Source organism: Hyla sarda, chromosome 6, assembly GCF_029499605.1.
Source record: "Hyla sarda isolate aHylSar1 chromosome 6, aHylSar1.hap1, whole genome shotgun sequence".
Classification (NCBI taxonomy): domain Eukaryota; kingdom Metazoa; phylum Chordata; class Amphibia; order Anura; family Hylidae; genus Hyla; species Hyla sarda.
The window spans coordinates 301,556,853-301,576,554 of NC_079194.1; the positions used below are offsets into that span (position 1 = coordinate 301,556,853).

Consider the following 19,702-nt stretch of genomic DNA (forward strand, 5'->3'; position numbering starts at 1 on the left):
TAGGCCCATTGGGCCCTCTCCATTGATGTCTATGGTAGGTGGCGTGACGTTGTCACGCCCCCTCCCATAGACATCAATGGAGGTGGCTCCAATCCTTCTGAACTGGATGTCACGAAGGCTGGGGCACAGGAGTACTCCTTTAAAGGGATATAAAACATTTTTGTTAAATAGATTTGTGAATAACTTCTATTTAAATATCTTAATCCTTTCAGTACTCATCAGTTGCTGTATGCTCCACAGGAAGTTCTTTTCTTTTTGAATTTCCTTTCTGTCTGACCACAGTGCTCTCTGCTGATGCTGGTGTTTTATCCATATATAAGCTAAAAGCTATCAGTTTGTGTCGAAGAGGACAGATCCTTGGACAACTTCTTTAAAGGGGTATTCCGACCTTAGACCTCTTATCCCGTATCAATAGGATAGGGGATAAGATGTCTGATCGTAGGGGCCCTAAAGCTGGGGTCCCCCCGCGATCTCTGTGCAGCACCCGGCATTCTGTGCGGGGTGTTGCTCCTGAGACGGAGATGTTAAGCCACGCCATGCCCCTTCCATTCATGTCTATGGGAGGGGGCGTGACGGGCGTCACGCCCCCTCCCATAGACATTAATGGAAGGGGCGTGACATAATGAGGGGGCGTGGTGTGACATCTCCTGCCCTGGATCCCTAGTGCTCTAAATAAAGTGTTTAGAATGCGGCACAGGTGCTGCACGGAGATCGCCGGGGTCCCATTCCTTTTGGATGGGGGATAAGATGTCTGCGGACGGAGTACCCCTTTAAGTTTCTGGGTGTTTATTCTCTGAAATCCTGGTTCCATTTTCCTTTTCAAATTAAAATGCAAAGAGCAGATGTAATTGTAATTGGAAATCTACTCAGCTGGATTTCATTTCACTTATTTTGAACTATTGTCGGTCTTTATAAATAGAGGAAAATCTGCATCCGTGTGATGTGTTCCTGCGGCGCAGCGCCCCCCAGGCTCATTAGCATCGCCACTTCTCTATTGTGACTGTACGCGCTCTGGGACTTGTTACGCTGTACGGATTATACTGCTCTGATACAGTCACCTGTGCCGACCTGTCCATATGGCTCCCCGTGTGACGGAGCCGCTGCAACAAGCTGCAATGAATGGATTCCAACTCGTGTCAACTCCAAACACCTTTGTGTATTCTATGCTGGATATATCTATTTTGGAACATTGTTTGAAAGCATCACATCTATCCTGCAACATAGTATAAAAGTATCACATCTATCCTGCAACATTGTATAAAAGCATCACATCTATCCTGCAACATAGTATAAAAGCATCACATCTATCCTGCAACATAGTATAAAGCATCACATCTATCCTGCAACATAGTATAAAAGCATCACATCTATCCTGCAACATAGTATAAAAGCATCACATCTATCCTGCAACATTGTATAAAAGCATCACATCTATCCTGCAACATTGTATAAAAGCATCACATCTATCCTGCAACATTGTATAAAAGCATCACATCTATCCTGCACCATAGTATAAAAGCATCACATCTATCCTGCACCATAGTATAAAAGCATCACATCTATCCTACAACATAGTATAAAGGCATCACATCTATCCTGCAACATAGTATAAAAGCATCACATCTATCCTGCAACATAGTATAAAGCATCACATCTATCCTGCAACATAGTATAAAAGCATCACATCTATCCTGCAACATAGTATAAAGCATCACATCTATCCTGCAACATAGTATAAAAGCATCACATCTATCCTGCAACATAGTATAAAGCATCACATCTATCCTGCAACATAAAGGCATCACATCTATCCTGCAACATAGTATAAAAGTATCACATCTATCCTGCAACATAGTATAAAAGTATCACATCTATCCTGCAACATAGTATAAAAGCATCACATCTATCCTGCAACATAGTATAAAGCATCACATCTATCCTGCAACATAGTATAAAAGCATCACATCTATCCTGCAACATTGTATAAAAGCATCACATCTATCCTGCAACATAGTATAAAAGCATCACATCTATCCTGCAACATAGTATAAAAGCATCACATCTATCCTGCAACATAGTATAAAGCATCACATCTATCCTGCAACATTGTATGAAAGCATCACATCTATCCTGCAACATTGTATAAAGGCATCACATCTATCCTGCAACATAGTATAAAGGCATCACATCTATCCTGCAACATAGTATAAAAGCATCACATCTATCCTGCAACATAGTATAAAAGCATCACATCTATCCTGCAACATAGTATAAAAGCATCACATCTATCCTGCAACATAGTATAAAAGCATCACATCTATCCTGCAACATTGTATAAAAGCATCACATCTATCCTGCAACATAGTATAAAAGCATCACATCTATCCTGCAACAGAGTATAAAAGCATCACATCTATCCTGCAACATTGTATAAAAGCATCACATCTATCCTGCAACATTGTATAAAAGCATCACATCTATCCTGCAACATTGTATAAAAGCATCACATCTATCCTGCAACATTGTATAAAAGCATCACATCTATCCTGCAACATAGTATAAAAGCATCACATCTATCCTGCACCATAGTATAAAAGCATCACATCTATCCTGCAACATAGTATAAAAGCATCACATCTATCCTGCAACATAGTATAAAAGCATCACATCTATCCTGCAACATTGTATAAAAGCATCACATTTATCCTGCAACATTGCAACTTAAAACAGTGTTTTTCAAACAATGTGTCTCCACCTGTTGCAAAACTACTCCTCCCAGCATGCCCGAACAGCCTTAGACTGTCCTGGCATGCGGGGAGTTGCAGTTTTGCAACAGCTGGAGACACATGGTTTGGAAAACACTGCCTTAAAAGTCCTGTCTGATTGCAAGGTTAAAGGAGTCTCAGAGATAAGTGGCAACTAGTAATGAGAATGAGGGCAGTGATGGGGGATAATGGATTCAGTGTGTCATGAAAGCAACAGGGGCTGAGGCCATAATTATAATCTTTTGCTACTGTTACCCAGTAACATTGCAGGGCAGCATTTACATGCCATTAATAGATGCCATGAACACTAGATACAAGGGGTTACATAGCCCAAAGAGCAGGGGTATAGCTATAGCGGTCTGGGGCATAGTTTGCATTAGGTAAGTTTCGGGTTAGATCTCTGCTACAGAGCATCAGAGCAAACGGAGCAAATTTCTTCAATAAACAGCGCCACCCCTGTCCTCAGGTTGGATGTGGTATTGCAGCTCAGTACCATTGAAGGGAATGGAGCCAAGTTGCAATACCACACACAACCTAAGGACAGGCGTGGCGCTGTTTTGTAGATGAAATTAGGTCCGTATATTTATTCCTGAGCAAATACGTTACAGCTCACCCTGTCAAAGACGCACGGACCTGACGTGGACATCGTCCAAAATGTAGAAGAAAAACGGGGAAAGTCCAGCGCTTGATTCAGGAACGATTCTTTTATTAATATGTCAAAGTAGACCTACAGGAACATAAGTGACGCGTTTTGGCTTGCACTAGAAAGCCTTAGTCAATAATGATTAAGGCTTTCTAGTGCAAGCTAAAACGCGTCACTTCTATCGTGTTCCTGTAGTTCTATTTTGGCGTATTAATAAAAGAATCATTCCTGAGTCAAGCGCTGGACTTTCCCCGTTTTTCTTCTATATCTATTCCTGGATTTTTTGCCTGAATTTACATTTTTCCACCGGCACCAATGGAACCGCCGTTTGCATCACTACCGATCGCCAGAGACCTCGCCGATCTGATATTCTGTGGCTACTACGTTTCCTAGATATCAGGTTTGCAGAGATCCTTCCTGAGGTCTGCTTTTTGGATACTTGTCTGTAATAAAGTGTTTTCCAAATGGTGTATCTCCAGCTGTTGCAAAACTACAAATCCCAGCATGCCCAGACAGCCAACGGCTGTCTGGGCATGCTAGGAGGTGTAGTTTTGCAACAGCTGGAGATACACCATTTGGAAAACTGATCTATGTGTACGATGGCCTCTTGAGTCTTTGTTGACTCTGGATGTCAGAGAAGAGAAGGGTTGGGCAAGTGTCCCCCTGCAGAATACATGTGCTAGTGTATGTGGGGATGGGGAGTGCATGCTGGAAGTTGTAGTTTTGCAACAGCTGGCGGCTTCCTGGTTGGAAAACACTGATCTATGTGTATGATGGCCTCTTGACTCTTTGTTGACTCTGGATGTCAGAGGAGAGAAGGGTCGGACAAGTGTCCCCCTGCAGAATACATGTACTAGTGTAGGTGGGGATGGGGAGTTTTGCAACAGCTGGAGGCATCCTGGTTGGGAAACACTGCTATGTGTACGATGGCCTCTCGACTTCTGTTGAGTCTGGATGTCCGAGGAGAGAAGGGTCGGGCAAGTGTCCCCCTGCAGAACACATATATTAGTGAATGCGAGGATAGGGGAGTGCATGCTAGAAGTTGTAGTTTTGCAGCAGCTGGAGGCACAATTTTTGGGATAACACTGCTCTAACACATAAATATTATCCATATTCCTTGATGGCTCCATCTGTGAGATGCTGTCCGCGGGTCATGTGACCACCTCCATCCATCTCCTATTGTCCACGTTCCATGACTTGTGAGCTCCTCAATGTGGTGCAGCCTCCTGTGGCACCCCGGAGTATGTATAATATATATTATGTGTCGCTGCCCCCCGTGTTCCTCCCCCGCTGGGTTGTTTGTGCAGTCGGTAACGGTCTCCGCTCATCACGCTGCTCCTTGGGTTTGATCTTGGATGATAATGCAGCTGAATCTCTCTCATGTTCCGGCGGTTTTCATCTTTTTCTCCAAATAAAATGCGCCAGGCTTTAGAGTGCCACTTTGTTCCCTGACGATGTATAATTTGTGCTTTTTTCTATAACTAGTACATAAAGGATACAAGGGAAGTAAAGCAGAAAAAACACTAAATCCGCTCTAGCTTCAGGAAGAAAAGTAAAAGTGAAATAATAGCACCTGTTTGTCTATGGAAAAAAACACAATCTTGTGTTCTGGAGAGTACAGGTAATACAAATAACACGTGGCCGACGCCAATCATCTGGAAACACGTGGCGGCCCGCAAGTCACGAGACGTTACAGCACAAAACTTCCCCAACCATGGAGGGAAACTCTCACTCTCCATGTTGGTAGCTTCACCGAATCAAATTCTGTATAAGGCTTTGTTCACATGATGCTTGAGCCTTCCATCTTAGAAATACATATGACAGGAAGGCTCCGATATTCCCCTCTATAGGCCAGTGTTTCCCAACCAGGGTGCCTACCATGAGTGACCTTTGCCTATACCAGTGTTTCTCAACCAGGAAGCCTACCATGAGTGACCTTTGCCTATACCAATGTTTCTCAACCAGGATGCCTACCATGAGTGACCTTTGCCTATACCAGTGTTTCTCAACCAGGGTGCCTACCATGAGTGACCTTTGCCTATACCAGTGTTTCTCAACCAGGGTGCCTACCATGGGTGACCTTTGCCTATAAGTGTTTTGCAACCAGGGAACTTACCATGAGTGATCTCTACCTATACCAGTGTTTCCTAGGGTGCCTACCATTGGTGATCTATGCCTTTACCAGTGTTTGGCAACCAGGATGCCTACCATGGGTGACCTATGCCTATACAACTGTTTTCCCAACCAGGGTGTCTACTATGAGCTACCTATGCCTATAGCAGTGTTTCTCAACCAGGATGCCCACCATGGGTGATCTCTACCTATACCAGTGTTTCCCAACCAGGGTGCCTACCATGTGTGACCTTTGCCTACACCAGTGTTTCTCAACCAGGATCCCCACCATGGGTGATCTCTACCTATTCCAGTGTTTCTCAACCAGGATGCCTACGATGGTTGACCTATACCAGTGTTCCTCAACTAGGATGCCTACCATGGGTGACCTTTACCTATACCAGGGTTTCCCAACCAGGCTGCCTACCATGAATGACCTATACCAGTGTTTCCCAACCAGGATGCCTACCATGAATGACCTATACCAGTGTTTCTCAACCAGGATGCCTACCATGAGTGACCTTTGCCTATACCAATGTTTCTCAACCAGGATGCCTACCATGAGTGACCTTTGCCTATACCAGTGTTTCTCAACCAGGGTGCCTACCATGAGTGACCTTTGCCTATACCAGTGTTTCTCAACCAGGATGCCTACCATGAGTGACCTTTGCCTATACCAGTGTTTCTCAACCAGGATGCCTACCATGAGTGACCTTTGCCTATACCAGTGTTTCTCAACCAGGGTGCCTACCATGAGTGACCTTTGCCTATACCAGTGTTTCTCAACCAGGGTGCCTACCATGGGTGACCTTTGCCTATAACAGTGTTTTGCAACCAGGGAGCTTACCATGAGTGATCTCTACCTATACCATTGTTTCCTGACTAGGGTGCCTACCATTGGTGATCTATGCCTTTACCAGTGTTTGGCAACCAGGATGCCTACCATGGGTGACCTATGCCTATACAACTGTTTTCCCAACCAGGGTGTCTACTATGAGCTACCTATGCCTATAGCAGTGTTTCTCAACCAGGATGCCCACCATGGGTGATCTCTACCTATACCAGTGTTTCCCAACCAGGGTGCCTACCATGTGTGACCTTTGCCTACACCAGTGTTTCTCAACCAGAATCCCCACCATGGGTGATCTCTACCTATGCCAGTGTTTCTCAACCAGGATGCCTACCATGGTTGACCTATACCAGTGTTCCTCAACCAGGATGCCTACCATGGGTGACCTTTACCTATACCAGTGTTTCCCAACCGGGCTGCCTACCATGAATGACCTATACCAGTGTTTCTCAACCAGGATGCCTACCATGGGTCACCTTTGCCTATTCCAGTGTTTTGTGAAAGGTAGCATAACATGGGTGATCTCTGCCTATACCAGTGTTACCTGACTAGGGTGCCTACCATGGGTGATCTATGCCTTTACCAGTGTTTCTCAACCAGGCTGCCTACCATGAGTGACCTATGCCTATAGCAGTGTTTCCTAACCAGGGTCTCCAACTGCACAGGCTGGGAGTTGTAGTTTTGAAACAGCTGGAAGCACCCTGGGTGGAAAACACGGGTATAGGCATAGGTCACCCAAAGCCTTCCGTGTTTAAACAAAGTGTATCATGCAGTTTTGTTACCTTCTCCCACATTCCACCCAACGGAGCTTTTAGGACGGCTCATTCTTCATCCATAGACCTTAATATGGTGCCGGTATAACAGCTTTCGCTCTTCTTGGAAAACCTTCTACAAGAGGGGTCCGTGGGAATTTTTGCCCTTTCATCTCAAAGAGCATTTGTGAGTTCAGACACTGATGGTGGAGATGTTCTGGTTCACAATATCCATTCTAGTTCATTTCAAAGGTGTTGGATGGTGTTGAGGTCTTGACTAGTTCTTCTACACCAGACTCCCCCCTCCATGTCTTTGTAGACCACGGGGGCTCAGTCCTGGTGGATATAAAAAGGGCTAAACCCAAATGGTTCCCACAAAGTTGGAAACAACAATGATCCACAATATGTTAGTGCTGAAGCATTGATTTCCCTTCACTAGAACTAAGGGGCCTTCAAGCCCTCAAGAACATTCCATAGCATCATCCTTTCTCCACCAACAGATGGCGCAATGTAGTCAGGTGGGTAACGTTCTCCTGGTTTTCACTAAGCCCAGACTCGTCCATCAGACGCCAGATAGAGAAGTCTGATCCATTACTCCAGAGAACACATTGTGCATTGGTGTTGGCTTTACACCCCTCCATCTGATGCTTGGCTATGTAAGGCCGGTGTCCAGCTGCTCAGCCATGAGGATCCTGGAGGGTGCAGTCTTTGTGCTAATTCTAGATGAGGTTCGGTCTCTGCAGTTATGGAGTCAGCAGAGTGTTGGGGACGTTTATGCTCCTCCGCACCGTAACGTTAGGTGGTCAACACTTCATGTCTGTGGTACCGAAACCCTTCCACTTCTCCATCATATGGCTCACCATTGGTGGTTGAAGATCTAGATAGGAAGAAATGTCAGGAACTTACTGGTTGATTTGGTGGCTCCCGTATGGGAGCTCTGTAGAACCACCCGTTCTGTTACCAACGTTGGTGAAGCCAAGTCAATTGGTCGTTACTTTGGTCTCCAAACTGTGGACCTTCAGCCATGACAAAACGACTGAAGGTCCACATGTCCATATGGTAGATGGTTGCCCATAATGTGACAATTGCCAGGAAAGCGTTGGCGACTTTTACGCACTATGCTCCTCAGCACTCCACTCCACTTCATGTCTGTGGTGCCGAAAACCCTTCCCCTCTGCCGTTACATGGCAAACCGATGAGCAAAAGCAAAATGTCCAGCGCGAATATCAAGGAACTGGATGTTTATTCCAATGAAAGCCAAAAAGACAAGGAGAACATGACAAGGTGACGCGTTTCGGTCCTAAGACTGGACCTTAGTCATACACAAACCGATGGTGGTGGAAGATCTAGATGGGAAGAAATGTCAGGAGCTTACTTGTTGAGGTGGTGGCTCCTCAACAAGTAAGGAGAACCATTCTATGACTGATGTTCGTCAAGCCAAGTACATATAGTGCAGAAGTCTCCAAACTGTGGACCTTTAGCTGTTGAAAAACGACAACTCCCAGCATGCCCGGACATGCTGGGAGTTGTTGTTTTGCCCCAACTGAAGGTCCACAGTTTGGAGACCACTGATATGGTGTATTCTGTTTGGCCATATGGTAGATGGTTGCCCGTAATGTGACCAGTTCCTCCTTTAGCCCATACTATCCTCCTAAATGTTGGTTATTTTATTATTTTTTTTACCTTTTTTTAATCTAAACTGTTCAAAAAACTTGATAAAGTAGTCGCTCTGCTGACAAGGCGTAAGTGCATGTTGATGTATTCGCTGTATAGACGCCTGCCGCGCATTTGTCTGGAGTTCTCATTACTATTTCATAGACTTTATAGAAGCCGCTTGTGCCCGGTGCATGCACAGTCATCTGGTGCTCGGCTGTCAGTCTGGATATTGTCAGCCTGTGTTCTTACTGTAGTCAGATGAGGGAAATGTATAGGTGAAAAAGAGTGCAAGAGCAAGTGCAATATTTAGGGGTCAATGAGCATCAAGAGACTGCGCTGAACACTGGGGTGAGAGAGCGTTCACACGGTTACGGTATGAGGGGCGATAGGGGCATTAGCTTTCACATGGAATTAGTTATATTACTTTTACCTTACAGTAGTTAAATCACTGAAACACAGGATACCCAATTAAAGAAACAGCGCCAATCTTGTCCTCAGGTTGTGCGTGGTATTGCAGCTCAGTTCCTTTGAAGTGAATGGAGCAATGTTGTAATACCAGCTACAACCTGAGGGCAGATGTGTTTTTAATTTTGGATAAACCATTTAAACCTCTAAATAAATAAAGACTCCTAAATAAGACTAAATAAATAGACTCCATGAGCCGTGAGTATAAAAGAGATCTAAAAATAAATCACACAGATCCCAGAATAAATACAAATCAGACCAGATCCCTAAGCAAATACTGACTGCGGACCAGACTTCAGAGGAAAAAAAGACCCCAGACTACAGAACTCCTAACACAGATCTCTGACCAGACTGCAGAATAAATACAGACCCCAAAATAAATACAGACACCAGAATAAATACAAATCACAGACCAGATCCCTAAATAAATACAGACTGCAGGCCAGACTTCAGAGAGAAAACAAGACCCCACACCAGACACCTAGACTACAGACCTCACACCAGACCTTATAACACAGATCTCCAACCAGACTCCAGAAGAAATACAGACCCCATAAACAAAATTGCAGACCAGATCACTAAGTAAATACTGACTGCAGACCAGACTTCAGAGAGAAAAAAGACCCCAGACTACAGACCCCTGACTACAGAACTCATAACACAGATCTCTGACCAGACTGCAGAAAAAAGACCCCAGACCCCAAAATACAGACCCCAGAATAAATACAAATAACAGACCAGATCCCTAAGTAAATACAGACTGCAGGCCAGACCCCAGAGAGAATAAAAACCCAGACTACAGACCCCACACCAGAACTCATAACACAGATTTGCGATCCCCAGAATAAATACAGACCCCAGACTAAATACAGAAGCCAGACAAGACCTTAGAATAAATACAAATCACAGACCGGATTCTAAAATAAATACAGACTGCAGACCAGACGCCAGATAAAATAAAGACCCCAGACCAGACACCTAGAACACAGCTCTCCGACCACACCCCAGAATAAATACAGACCCCAAAATAAGTTTTTAGTCTCAAAAATATATCTAGATCCCAGAATAAATACAGACTCTAGAGCCAGAGTATAAAACAAACCCCCAAATAAATACAGACCTCAAACCAGACACTAGAATACAGACCACAGCCCCCTAATAAATTAAGACCTCAGACCAGACCCCAGATTAAAGATAGACTAGATCCCTGAATAAATACACACATTAGACCAGGTGCCAGAGTAAATACAGACTGCACACCAGGCCCCAGAGAGAATTAAGTCCTCAGACCAGACTCCTAAAAATAAAGATCCCATACCAGATCTCAGACCAGACCCCAGAATAAAGTTAGACTAGATCTCTGAATAAATACTCAACTTATACAAGGTCCCATAGTAAATACAGACTGCAGACCAGGCCCCAGAGAGACTCAAGCCCTTAGACCAGACCCCCAAAATACAGACCCCACACCAGACCTAATGATAGATCTCAGACCAGACCCCAGATCCTAAACTATGTTCAGTTTGCAGAATAAATCTAGACCCCGGAATAAATACAGAGTCCAGACCCAGGTTAAAAATAGATCCCAAGATAAATACAGACTCCAGACCAGACTCCAAAATAAGTTAAATTGTCAAAAATATAGATCCCAGAATTTAGAGACTCTAGACACTGGACTTAAAATAAACCCCAAAATAAATATACCCACAACCTAGAATACAGACCACAGCCCCTAATACATGAAGACCTCAGACCAGACCCCAGAATAAAGTTACAGACTAGATCCCAGAAGAACTTACAACCCCAGAGTAAATACAGTCTGCAGACCAGACCCCAGAGAGAATAAAAACTCCAGACCAAAGCCCCCCAACCTAACCCCTGTATAAATACAGATACCATAAAAAAAAGACCTCAGACCAGACCCCAGAATAAAGTTACAGACTAGATCCCAGAAGAACTTACAACCCCAGGCCCCAGAGTAAATACAGTCTGTAGACCAGACCCCAGAGAGAATAAAGACTCCAGACCAAACCATGACCTCTGGGACCCCCCCCCCCCCATCTCCCGTACAGGGACCGGGCATTACCTCGGCACTGATAATGTGCGTGTTGTTGACGTCACTGTGGGTGACACACACCCCCTCCATACAACTCTATGGAGATCGCGGGGGGTCCCAGCGGTCGGATCCCCCTAAAAATGAAAGCAGCGATCTGATGGATGCTATGGATAACTTTTCAGGTTTCGATAAATCTCCGTCATTGAGTCTCCACTGGCTGTGGCCAAACAACGTTCGGCCCATTTAGCCCCTCAGTGCCGCGGGCCGTGCCTCCGATCCGGTGGTTTCGCCGCAGTCCTCACTCCTCCATACAGACCGGCGTCTCCTATTCTCCTTGTTTTGTTCTTGTAGATTTGGAGGATCTTCCCCGGGGCCACTTTGCACCTAGCTCTCTTCTCCACATGCTGGAAACCACTTTTACGACCTCTAATTGCCGCTCGGATAATTTACCGCGGTTCACATGAGCATTGATGGGGGAATTTTTGGAAACCGAACCCCTCAACGCGCCGGCATTAACATTCACTGACTCCTCGCAAATTACCCTGCGCATATGTTCCTCTTTACATTCGCACCTCTCAAATGACTCCCATCTCACAGCGGAGAGAGAAACCTCCCTGTAAGGAAAAAAAATAGTCTCAATTGGGTAAGTAAAAAAACAAAACAAAAAAAAAGTTAGAATAATAATAAATAAATAAATAAAACAAACATTATATATATATATATATATATATATATATATATATATATATATATATATCCATATATAAACTACAAATCCCAGCATGCCCGGACAGCCTTTGGCTTTCCGGGCACGCTGGGAGTTGTAGTTTTGCAACAGCTGGAGGCACACTGGTTGTGAAACTCGCGCACACTCACATATTTATATTTATGTTTGTTTGTGTGTGTGTGTGTGTATATGTGTATATATATATATATATATATATATATATATATATATATATATATATATATATATATAATATATAATGTGTGTGTTTCCCAACCGGGGTGCCTCCAGCTGTTGCAAAACTACAAATCCCGGGAGTTGCTCCCTGGTTGTGAAAGAGTGAAATTATATTATATACAATAAAAAAAAAAAAAAAAAAATTAATAAAAATGATATATGTGTGTTTATATATATGTGTGTGTGTATATATATATATATATATATATATATATATATATATATATATATATATATTTGACAAAGACCACGAGAGGCGGTTGAAACGTCGTGGCATCTGATGAATAAAGTGACACGCTTTCATCTTATTCGGTGTGCTGCTGTTTTGTTGAATTGGCTATATATATATATATATATATATATATATATATATATATATATATATATATGTATATAAAAAAAAAAACTAAACTAAAAATAATAAATAAAAATAGCGGGTCCTATGTGGATTTGGCTGGAACGTCTGGTATTGGCAAATGAAGATCAATGCTCCTTCTAATGGTTACAATAACTAAATTGCTCCCATTCATCAAGGTGGGAAAGTTTTGCGCGGCGCACCTGGTGTCCTCGTCGTCTGGGGGGTGCGGCGGACATTCATCACCCCCTTTATTAAATTATGGCGGCCAGCTGGGGCCGAATCAACACCCGCTTAATCACTTAACTAATTGTTTTTCTGTAGATTTTTATTTTACGTAACTTTTATTCATCTTTTGGTACTGAGGAAATACTAGAAAGTTCTATACGCCTGCACGAAATTGTGGTCTGGAGACGCCATGTCCCCAATCTTGTCCACTGCAAAACTACATCTCCTCGCATAAAGCATCAGTCCTAAGGACGTGTTCACATATGAATTAATGGCATAAATAAAAAATAAAAATAAAAAATTCTTATTCACTCCCCCCCCCCCCCAATTCTGATTTTACAACAGCTGAAGAGCCACAGATGGGAGGCCACTGGTTTATAGGGATGACATCACTATTATTCCAGCGATGACATCACTAGTGAGCAGTTAGGATTTTCTTCCGTATATTAATGACACAAAAGAAAGCCGGTTGTGGTTAGGGACCTGCTGGGAGTTGTAGTTCACCAGTCACTATAGTGATGACATCACTTCTCCAGTACACACAGTGACATCACTAGTAAGTAGTTAGTGTCACCCCCTCTATTGATGCGTCGTCCTTCCCCCCCCCATCACTGGATACATTGGTTCCTCACTTGTCTATATGTTTCCCGTGAACATTCTGGCGTCGTCCTCCTCGGAATTATTCGTAGCATATTGTATCGGGGCCGCCTGTAATATGTAACGTTAATGTGTCAGGAGACGAGATGTAATAACAGGGGAGCAGATGTGCTCTGAGGGAACGGCAGACGTGCCGCAGATCAGTTGTGCACATCCACAAAGCGAGGGCGACACGTTCACACCTGTGCGTCTTATCAATGGAGGAATAAGAGGAGAAGAACCCGGAACATTTACAGAAGAGAGTGCGATGTGTATCCACCATATATATCATCCCGGGGCGCGAACGCTATATCAGGTTTATTATACATGTCTGTTATTTATCACAAAATCTTATATCCATCTCATATCTATATATCCATCTCATATCTATATCCATCTCATATCTATATCCATCTCATATCTATATATCCATCTCATATCTATATATCCATCTCATATCTATATATCCATCTCATATCTATATATCCATCTCATATCTATATATCCATCTCATATCTATATATCCATCTCATATCTATATATCTATCTCATATCTATCTATCTATCTATCTCATATCTATCTATCTATCTATCTATCTCATATCTATATATCCATCTCATATCTATATATCCATCTCATATCTATATATCCATCTCATATCTATATATATATCTATCTCATATCTATCTATATATCTATCTCATATCTATCTATATATCTCATATCTATCTATATATCTCATATCTATCTATCTATCTCATATCTATCTATATATCTCATATCTATCTATATATCTATCTCATATCTATCTATCTATCTCATATCTATCTATCTATCTCATATCTATCTATCTATCTCATATCTATCTATCTCCTATATATCTATCTCATTTCTATCTCATATCTATCTATCCATCTATCTATCCATCTCATATCTATCTATCTCATATCTATCTATCTATCTCATATCTATCTATCTCATATCTATCTATCTATCGATCTATCTCATATCTATCTCTCTATCTCATATCTATCTATCGATCTATCTCATATCTATCTCATATCTATCTATCTCATATCTATCTATCTATCTATCTCATATCTATCTCATATCTATCTATCTCTCTCATATCTATCTCTCTCATATCTATCTCTCTCATATCTCTCATATCTATCTCATATCTATCTATCTAATATCTATCTATCTTTCTATCTATCTATCTTTCTATCTATTTATCTATCTATGTATTTATCTATCTCATATCTATCATCTATCTCATATCTATCATCTATCTCATATCTATCATCTATCTCATATCTATCACATATCTATCTATCTCATATCTATCTATCTATCTCATATCTATCTATCTCATATCTATCTATCTATCTCATATCTATCTATCTATCTCATATCTATCTATCTCATATCTATCTATCTCATATCTATCTATCTCATATCTATCTCATATCTATCTCATATCTATCTCATATCTATCTATCTCATATCTATCTATCTCATATCTATCTATCTCATATCTATCTATCTCATATCTATCTATCTCATATCTATCTATCTCATATCTATCTATCTCATATCTATCTATCTCATATCTATCTATCTCATATCTATCTATCTCATATCTATCTATCTCATATCTATCTATCTCATATCTATCTATCTCATATCTATCTATCTCATATCTATCATCTATCTATCATCTATCTATATCTATCTATCATCTATCTATCATCTATCTATCATCTATCTATATCTATATTCATCTACTGAACTCCAAGTGGAAGATACCTCCAGGGCTGTATCACTTTGTGTCAGGGTGAATAATGTCAGTCCTATACAGGAGGATTATTTGGGTTTATGTGAGGGCATCAGATGTGTTTTTCCCTAAAGTCCTTCTTCAAATAGAATAGGACATCACCTAGACACCAGACACAACAAAATGCCGGCTTGGGTTACCGATACAACAAATGGCATGGCAGGACCTGTCTTGCCTTGCATAACCAAAGGAACTTTAGAAAGTTATAAAAAAAAAAAAAAAACAACAATAGATGACGATAACATAAATAAGAAACAGCTTTTTTTTTTTTTTTAACCCCTTAAGGACGCAGGACGTAAATGTACGTCCTGGTGAGGTGGTACTTAACGCACCAGGACGTACATTTACGTCCTATGCATAACCGCGGGCATCGGAGCGATGCCCGTGTCATGCGCGGCTGATCCCGGCTGCTGATCGCAGCCAGGGACCCGCCGGCAATGGCCGACGCCCGCGATCTCGCGGGCGTCCGCCATTAACCCCTCAGGTGCCGGGATCAATACAGATCCCGGCATCTGCGGCAGTTCGCGATTTGAATGAATGATCGGATCGCCCGCAGCGCTGCTGCGGGGATCCGATCATTCATAACGCCGCACGGAGGTCCCCTCTCCTTCCTCCGTGCGGCTCCCGGCGTCTCCTGCTCTGGTCTGTGATCGAGCAGACCAGAGCAGAAGATGACCGATAATACTGATCTGTTCTATGTCCTATACATAGAACAGATCAGTATTAGCAATCATGGTATTGCTATGAATAGTCTCCTATGGGGACTATTCAAGTGTAAAAAAAAATGTTAAAAAATGTAAAAGTAAAAGTAAAAAAAAAAGTGAAAAATCCCCTCCCCCAATAAAAAAGTAAAACGTCCGTTTTTTCCTATTTTACCCCCAAAAAGCGTAAAAAACATTTTTTATAGACATATTTGGTATCGCCGCGTGCGTAAATGTCCGAACTATTAAAATAAAATGTTAATGATCCCGTACGGTGAACGGCGTGAACGAAAAAAGAAAAATAAAAGTCCAAAATTCCTACTTTTGTAATGCATTTTATTTAAAAAAAAATTATAAAAAATTAATTAAAAGTTTTTCATATGCAAATGTGGTATCAAAAAAAAGTACAGATCATGGCGCAAAAAATGAGCCCCCATACCGCCGCTTATACGGAAAAATAAAAAAGTTAGAGGTCATCAAAATAAAGGATTATAAACGTACTAATTTGGTTAAAAAGTTTGTGATTTTTTTTAAGCGCAACAATAATATAAAAGTATATAATAATGGGTATCATTTTAATCGTATTGACCCTCAGAATAAAGAACACATGTCACTTTTACCATAAATTGTACGGCGTGAAAACGAAACCTTTCAAAATGAGCAAAATTGCGTTTTTCGTTTTAATTTCCCCACAAAAATAGTGTTTTTTGGTTGCGCCATACATTTTATGATATAATGAGTGATGTCATTACAAAGGACAACTGGTCGCGCAAAAAACAAGCCCTCATACTAGTCTGTGGATGAAAATATAAAAGAGTTATGATTTTTAGAAGGCGAGGAGGAAAAAATGAAAACGTAAAAATTAAATTGTCTGAGTCCTTAAGGCCAAAATGGGCTGAGTCCTTAAGGGGTTAATGGTTTCCTGTACATGGTAAAGGGAGGTGACAACTTTGTGGTTGTCCTCTATCCTTTTCAGACTCCTGACCAGCAACAGTTCTATATCCCCCACCCCTGAATTGCTGAAAACCGTAATATACAAGCTATTAGAGTGTTGTTCAAACAGTGTGCCTCCAGCTGTTGCAAAACTACAACTACCAGCATGCCCGGACAGCCGAAGGCTGTCCGGGCATGCTGGTAGTTGTAGTTTTGCAACAGCTGGAGGCACACTGGTTGGGAAACACTGCTTTAGATTCTGCAGTTTGACTGTGTCCAAGGCCTGGCCGGAAGACCAATATGGGAGAAGCTATGGGACTCCTGTACTATGTCTTTGGCTGTCCGGGCATGCTGGGAGTTGTATATTTGCAACAGCTGGAGGCACCCTGGTTGGAAATCATTACTTTAGATTCTGCAGTTTGACTCTGTCCCAGGCCTGGCTGGAAGTCCAATTAAGGTCCTAGTGTAAAGCTATGGGGCTCGTGTACAAAGTCTTTGGCTGTCCGGGAATGCAGAGAGTTGTATTTTTGAAATAGCTGGAGGCACCCTGGTTGGGAAACACTGCTTTAGATTCTGCAGTTTGACTTTCTCCTAGGCCTGGCCAGAAGCCCAATAAGGTCCTAGGCTGAAGCTATAGGGCTCCTGTACCAAACCTTTAGCTGTCCGGGCATGCTGGGAGTTGTAGTTTTACAACAGCTGGAGGCACACTGGTTAGGAAACACTGCTTTAGATTCTGCAGTTTGACGTTGTCCTAGTCCTGGCCAGAAGCCCAATAGGGTCCTGGGATAAAACTATGGGACCCCTGTTCAAAGTCTTTGGCTGTCTGGGCATACTGGGAGTTGTAGTTTTGCAACAGCTGGAGGCACCCTGGTTGGGAAACACTGCTTTAGATTCTGCAGTCTGACTTAGTCCTAGGCCTAGCCGGGAGCCCAATAAGGTCCTAGGATGAAGCTATGGGGCTCCTGTACAAAGCCTGTGGCTATGGGGTACGCTGGTAGGCTTGTTACAGTATATGACTTATTCGTTTTATCGATACTTTGCCGCCGCGGCTGTGACCTTCCAGTTTACACGCAATGTCGTAGATGGGTCGGGTTGGACAGATGGAGACGATGGTTTTGTTTGCTCCGCGCCCGTGAAGCCGCTTGTTTATCAATAGCCGTCTGCTGCCGGGAACCGGGAATATTAATATTAATCCGCGCCAAGATTTCCCGGCTGATAATTTTGTTTTGAACTGTAGATCTGAACGGCGGCGGATGGAAATCTCAGCTCCGCATCAAACGTCTTCCTATAGGTTCACCCCCTCCTTTATGATTAGGATCCGGATCCTCCGAGGAACAGATATTTTTTTATTTTTAGATGAAGATTAAGAAACAAGGAGAAAATAAATGGTTGAGGTTTAGATATGGCTGTTTACTTAAAGTGGCGCAAAAAAGGTGGGAACGTCCTCTGTAGGGTTCACTGCACTGGCCAAGAAAATAAGATAAAAACCTATATACTGACAATCAATCAGGATACATAGGAATGATACACCTCCCCTCCAGCTCTATCTGTATATTGCTGCTATCTCTATGGGATCAGGGTATATAGTTGTTATACACCTCCCCTCCAGCTCTATCTGTATACTGCTGCTATCTCTATGGGATCAGGATATATAGTAATTATACACCTCCCCTCCAGATCTATCTGTATACTGCTATTATATCTATGGGATCAAGATATATAGTAGTTATACACCTCCCCTCCAGCTCTATCTGTATACTGCTGCTGTATCTATGGGATCAATATATACAGTGGTCCCTCAACATACGATGGTAATTCGTTCAAATCGAGCCATCGTTTGTCAAATCCATCGTATATTGAGGGATTCGTGCAATGTAAAGTATAGGAAGCTGTACTCACCTGTCCCCACTGCTCGAGATGGTGTCCCCGCCGCTCCCGATGGTGATCCCGGGCCTCCGCTGGGCTCTCCGCTGTCTTCTCCGGTCCTCCGCTGTCTTCTCCGGTCCTCTGCTGTCTTCTCCGGTCCTCTGCTGTCTTCTCCGGTCCTCCGCTGTCTTCTCCGGTCCTCCGCTGTCTTCTCCGGTCCTCCGCTGTCTTCTCCGGTCCTCCGCTGTCTTCTCCGGTCCTCCGCTGTCTTCTCCGGTCCTCTTCTGTCTTCTCCGGTCCTCTTCTGTCTTCTCCGGTCCTCTTCTGTCTTCTCCGGTCCTCTTCTGTCTTCTCCGATCCTCTTCTGTCTTCTCCGGTCCTCCGCTGTCTTCTCCGGTCCTCCGCTGTCTTCTCCGGTCCTCCGCTGTCTTCTCCGGTCCTCCGCTGTCTTCTCCGGTCCTCCGCTGTCTTCTCCGGTCCTCTTCTGTCTTCTCCGGTCCTCTTCTGTCTTCTCCGGTCCTCTTCTGTCTTCTCCGGTCCTCTTCTGTCTTCTCCGATCCTCTTCTGTCTTCTCCGGTCCTCTTCTGTCTTCTCCGGTCCTCTTCTGTCTTCTCCGGTCCTCTTCTGTCTTCTCCGGTCCTCTTCTGTCTTCTCCGGTCCTCTTCTGTCTTCTCTGATCCTCTTCTGTCTTCTCTGATCCTCTTCTGTCTTCTCTGATCCTCTTCTGTCTTCTCCGATCCTCTTCTGTCTTCTCCGATCCTCTTCTGTCTTCTCCGATCCTCTTCTGTCTTCTCCGATCCTCTTCTGTCTTCTCCGATCCTCTTCTGTCTTCTCCGGTCCTCTTCTGTCTTCTCCGGTCCTCTTCTGTCTTCTCCGGTCCGC

At 43.0% G+C, this 19,702-nt stretch overlaps 1 protein-coding gene across 3 annotated transcripts in view; it reads left to right on the plus strand.

The window, feature by feature from the left end:
• Window positions 1-19,702, plus strand: part of NELL1 (neural EGFL like 1) — a gene marked incomplete in the record, with an annotated part of 690,696 nt that overhangs the window by 170,765 nt on the left and 500,229 nt on the right.